Source organism: Haematobia irritans, chromosome 2, assembly GCF_050003625.1.
Source record: "Haematobia irritans isolate KBUSLIRL chromosome 2, ASM5000362v1, whole genome shotgun sequence".
Classification (NCBI taxonomy): Eukaryota; Metazoa; Arthropoda; class Insecta; order Diptera; family Muscidae; genus Haematobia; species Haematobia irritans.
The window spans coordinates 82,134,128-82,140,551 of record NC_134398.1 but is presented as its reverse complement, the minus strand read 5'-3'; positions in this window follow the sequence as shown (position 1 = coordinate 82,140,551).

Genomic DNA, 6,424 nt, shown 5'->3' with positions numbered 1-6,424 from the left:
GAAAAAAGTTATTAAGAATATTTGTGGGATCCGATATTTAAGGGAGAAATGGCAACTCTAAGAACAAAAGGAATTCGCTATTAAAGTTGCAAAGAAGAAGAGAGAAGTCAGTCGAGAAGAGGACGCGCTACCGAAGAGACGACGCGATTTTAAGACGAAAACAATCATTTAATTTTTTCATTTAAATTTACTTTCTTTCATGTTTTTTTTATTAATAAATGTTAATTCTTTATATTAAAGTGTTGTGTTAGAACTTATTTGGTTCAAGACCCTTAGTTCACGTTCTTAAGAGGAAAATTCCCATATTTTTGAGGGCTCGTCCAGAATCTTCCAAATTCTTCGGAGGTTTGCCTGGATAAAAAACGGATAAATAAATAAAAAGTGATGAAATTCTAAGCCGTTGACTATACCCTAGACAAGAAAAAAAAAAGAGAAAAAAAAACAAAGGAAAATAAAAAGTGATGAAATTCTAAGACATTGACTATACCCTAGACAAAACACAAAAAGAAAAGGAAAACATATTCACAAACACAGTGAACAGAACTTTGTTAAATTCGGCAATAGTGTGTAAGACAAATTCTTTGATGGTGTATAAGCAAAACGAAATATACGCGACGTACAATAAGACATAGCTTTGACCGTTGAGAATTTGAATTTGGAGGAGTGTTAGCCGAAATAAAACAAACAATGGCTAGTTTGGGTATGTTTGATTGTGTGCGTGAGAACATTCGTAGAAGCAGAAGAGAAGTTGTTGTAGCTTTACATAAGCTAGTGTTTGAGAAAGAAGGTGATAGATCGAACCGACAGCGGTTGAGAGTATTCGAAGGTTTCGATTACGACGAAAATGCTCCTATGTATGAAAAGAAAGCTGCCTATGTGAGAGAGAATTTGACGTCGGCAGATCTGATTTCTATTTGCAACTTGTTGGGCATCAGTTACAGAGCAGACGATTTGATGCTACATATTTTCAAGAATTTAAGGAAGGGTTGTTTACTGGCATCAGACACAGACGGTGTTAATGAGGATGCAGAAAACGAAGAAGACGATGATCAAGACGAAGAGTGTGCAAATATGAAATTAGAAATAAACCAACGACAGGCTCAGGGCATAATGACGACGCAAGACGGAGACCAACACAACGAAAGCTTTTTCTCAACTACTTTTGAGAGCGGCAATGCAGCTAGGGGTATATGTGTAAGCGAACCAAAAACAAAACAAACACCAACACCAAGATTTACATTGAATTTTCGCGACATTGAAGACTCGATTAGACAATTTGATGGCACGGGTATACCAACAATTGAAGTTTGGGTAACCGAATTAGAGGAGACTGCAGCAATAATGCAATGGGATAGCTTTCAATTGTTTGTGTTTGCAAAAAAATCATTGTGTGGTCTGGCAAAATTGTTTGTCCAAAGCGAGAGGGGCATAACATCGTGGACAAAATTGAGAGCCGCACTCATTGACGAATTTTCCAGAAAGACAAATAGTGCGCAAATACACAAACAACTTTCTGAAAGAAAGATGAAAAAAGGAGAGAGTGTTTTTGAGTACTTTTTCAACGTTAAAGAAATAGCAAGCAGAGGCTCAGTTGAGGAGGGCTCAATAATCCAGTATGTTATCGACGGTATCGATGATTTAAATAAGTCGATGTTATATGGTGCAAAAAATATGCGTGAATTTAAAGAAAAACTATCCGTATATGAAACATTCCGCGAGAAATCAAAAGGTGAGAATAACTCGAGAGTGATTATTCAAAAATCTGATAAGAAGAAAAGCGACGGTAACCGTGTTAACAAAAAAGAACTTGTTTGCTATAACTGTGGTGCCAAAGGTCACAAATCAAACGAATGTAAAGATAAGGATAAAGGTGTAAAATGTTTTAAGTGCACCCAATTTGGCCATATAGCGACACAGTGTAACACTAAAGATTCACAATTATCCAATACTCGGTTGTTAAAAGCGGATGAAATAATGAACAAAACGGTGAAAATAGATAATCGTGAATATATAGCATTGATAGATACCGGAAGCAAATTTAATATAATGACGGAGAAAGTTTTCAAAAATATTTCTGACGCGAATCTTTGCAAATGTAATTTTTATTTAATTGGTTTTGGTTGTGCAAAAATTAAACCCATTGGACAATTTGAGAAGACAGTCATAATTGACGACGAACAATACGATGTGAAATTTGTAGTAGTGCCACAAGACTCTATAAACGTTGATCTGATAATTGGTGAAAACTTTTTCTCACAAGCTGAAGTGGTTATACGGCCGACCGGTATTGTCATTCGGAAAATAGACTCTGGGAACGAGAATTTTCCTTTGATGAGAATAGGCTGTGTAGAAGTTGAATCTTTGGATATAGGCGAAATGGCAACTACAGACGCAAGAAACAAAGTCGAGAAAATCATAAAGGAGTATAAACCGGAAAAATGTAAGTCTGTAAATGTAGAAATGAATATCGTTTTGGAAGACGACACACCAATAGCGACACGTCCTAGAAGACTTCCATTTATAGAAAGGTGCTTAGTTGACAATCAGGTGGAACAGTGGCTAAGAGATGGAATTATAGAGGAATCCGATTCTGAGTACAGTAGCGCAGTAGTTCTTGTTAAAAAGCGTGATGGTTCTTCCAGACTCTGCGTAGACTATCGCCGCATAAACAAAGTCATTGTTAAAGATCGATTCCCCTTACCCCTGATCGAGGACCAACTGGATCGACTCCAGAATGCGAAGGTTTTTAGTACATTAGATCTGAAAAATGGATTTTTCCATGTTTCTGTCGCAGAAACGAGTAGGAAGTTTACTTCTTTCGTAACCCATAATGGACAGTATCAATTTAGAAAAGTACCATTTGGTCTATCTAATTCTCCAGCGGTTTTCCAGAGATATATCAATGCCATATTTAGAGAGACGACGCGTAAGGGAATTGCTCTACCCTACGTAGATGATATTATCATACCTGGATCTGACGAAAATGAGGCCGTAGAAAACTTAATGACTGTAATTCAACTTTGTCGAGAATATGGACTCGAATTGAACCTTAAGAAGTGCAAGTTTCTCAAGAAGCAAATCGAATTTTTGGGTTTCGTTATAGAAGACGGAAAGATATCTCCGAACCCGGCAAAGGTGAATGCCGTAATTAAGTTTCCAGTTCCAACGAATTTAAGACAGCTACAAGGTTTCATGGGATTAGCTGGATACCTGCGAAGATTTATTCCAAACTTTTCCATCATAGCTAAACCATTATCTGACATGACCAAAAACAATGCTACATTTGAGATGGGTAGTCGAGAAATTGAGGCATTTAATGATTTAAAGGATATTTTATGCAATACTCCGGTATTGAGTATTTTTAACCAAGATTATCCAACCGAGTTGCGCACTGATGCTTCAATAGACGGATACGGTGCAATTCTGATGCAAAAGTTACCGAGCGATGGTCAGCTTCATCCTGTGTATTACATGAGTCGAAAAACATCTGAGGCGGAGAGAAAGTACAGCAGTTACGAACTTGAAATATTAGCTGTTGTGGAAGCCTTGAAGAAGTTCCGCGTATATCTTCTAGGAATTCATTTCAAAATTGTGACTGATTGTAACGCTTTCACCAAGACGCTTGAAAAGAAGGATCTATGCACAAGAGTGGCAAGGTGGATACTGCTACTCCAGGAGTTTGACTACGAGGTGGAACACAGAGCAGGAACTCGCATGAGGCATGTCGATTTTTTGAGTAGACATCCTGTAATGATGATAGCCGAAGATAATATTGTATCTAGATTGCGAAATTCCCAAAATAACGACGATGAATTGAAACCTATTATTCACATTCTTAAAGAACAAGACGAGTTCGACGGATATATAATGAAAGGCGACATCTTATATAAAATAGTAGATGACTGTGAGGTAATAGTCGTTCCAAAAGCAATGCAAAGAGAAGTGATCCGCAAAGCACATGAGAATGGACATTTTGCAGCGAAGAAAGTAAAAGAATTGTTGCGTCGAGAATATTATATGCCGAAAATGGACGAAAAGATTAAGCATCATATCGACAACTGCGTAAAGTGTATCATTATCAACAGAAAACGAGGAAGGCAGGAAGGTGAATTACATCCACACCACAAGTATGATGAGCCGTTGCATACTTACCATGTAGATCATCTAGGTCCCTTAGAGTCAACCAACAAACAATATAAGCATATCTTTGTGGTAGTAGATGCGTTCACAAAATTTTGTTGGCTTTATGGAACCAAAAGTACAACTTCAAGCGAAGTGATAGCCAAGTTGACGATGCAGAGTACCGTTTTTGGAAACCCAATGCGAATAATATCCGATCGAGGGACAGCGTTTACCTCTGACGAATTTAAGAGGTATTGCGAATCAGAAAGCATTCAACACATTCTAATCACGACGGGTCTACCAAGAGCCAACGGACAAGTAGAAAGGATGAATGCAGTGATAACATCAGTATTGGCAAAGTTAAGCGTAGAAGATCCAACGAAATGGTATAAGTACCTACACCAGGTACAACAATCCATGAATTCGACATTTTCAAGAAGTATACAATGTACACCATTTGAACTTTTGATCGGAACGAAGATGCGAACATCAGATCAATTACACATAAAGAAATTGATGGACGATGAAATGGTTAAACATTTTAATACACAAAGAGAAGAATTGCGAAGCAACGCAAAGAAGCAGATTCTGAAGATTCAAGAAGAGAACCTGAAAGGTTACAACTTACGACGAAAGCAAGCAACAAAGTACAATATCGGAGATCTAGTCGCTGCTAAGAGGACACAGTTTGGACCAGGTCTTAAACTCAAACAAAAGTACTACGGACCTTATGAAGTGGCGAAGGTCAAGGTCAACGATACTTACGACGTGAGCAAGGTGGGTAATTCTGAAGGACCCCGAAATACAACAACGTGTGCCCAATACCTCAAGCCGTGGGGATTGCATCAAGACGACGATGAATTCGAGACGAATTCAATGCAGGAGGGCCGAAATGTGGGATCCGATATTTAAGGGAGAAATGGCAACTCTAAGAACAAAAGGAATTCGCTATTAAAGTTGCAAAGAAGAAGAGAGAAGTCAGTCGAGAAGAGGACGCGCTACCGAAGAGACGACGCGATTTTAAGACGAAAACAATCATTTAATTTTTTCATTTAAATTTACTTTCTTTCATGTTTTTTTTATTAATAAATGTTAATTCTTTATATTAAAGTGTTGTGTTAGAACTTATTTGGTTCAAGACCCTTAGTTCACGTTCTTAAGAGGAAAATTCCCATATATTTAGGAAATTTGTTGAAAGTGTATTGACATTTTTATTATTCAATGTAAAAAATTAATATTCACTTCCAGATGAATTTGGAAAATTTTTGTTATATCTCAGCGTATAGTATAGTCATAAATTGGTAAGTATTTTATTAATTGGATTTCTTTTAAAAAGAATATTTTTATGTATATTATTATTTGTTAATTATTTTTTTTTTGGAAACCAGTTTAATGTTTTCTTTGTTGTAAAAGCAATATTTAATTTCAGAGCAACTCCAGATGGATTCCAACAAATTTAAAAAATAGAGAATTAGGTTAAAAGGTTAAAGTGGCAGCCCGATTAAGATTCAGGCTCACTTAGACTATTCAGTCCATTGTGATAAGAGAATTGGTAAGTTTTCTTTTAAAAATTGGATTTCTTTCAACTAGAATATTTAAATTTTTATGACCTTTTTATCATCAAAATTAATGTTTTTAATACCTTATTTTAGTATTTCTTTAATCATTTTTTTTTGGAAAGCAATGTAATATTTTTAATGTAAAAGACAAATATTTAATTTCAATTTAATAGTGAATTGGTACACAAAAAAAAAATTCTGATTTAATCACGAAATTAATTGCTCCAATTAATTTTTTAATTGAAATGTCTTCAATCACGAAAATGATAGTATCAATCACAGTTTTAATTGGGCATGGAAAAAATTCTTGATTAAAAAATTAATTGATTTCATTTGCAAATTTCAATTAATTTTTTAATAGATTCAATTAAGAATTTAATTGATTTTGAATGCAAACCGCAATTATTTTTTTATTTAAAAAGGTAACTATTTTCAATTACTTTCTGAATTGGCTTAGAGTTTTTATTTGGATTATGGATTATCACTTTTTTTAACTGACTTAGACTTCCGAATTTGATTAAAACGTTAACTGTATCAATTAATTTTTTAATTAAAAATTTTAAAATTTTCAATCATTGACTTAATTAACTTCATGTTTCTATCTTGATTAAAAAGTTAATTGTATCAATTAATTTATTAATTGGGAAAACATTCAACTTCAATTAACTTTTTAATTGGAAATATTTTGGTGATATTTTTTCTGTGTAAGGAATCTTTTTCTTTCTTTTAACCCTGGACAGTCA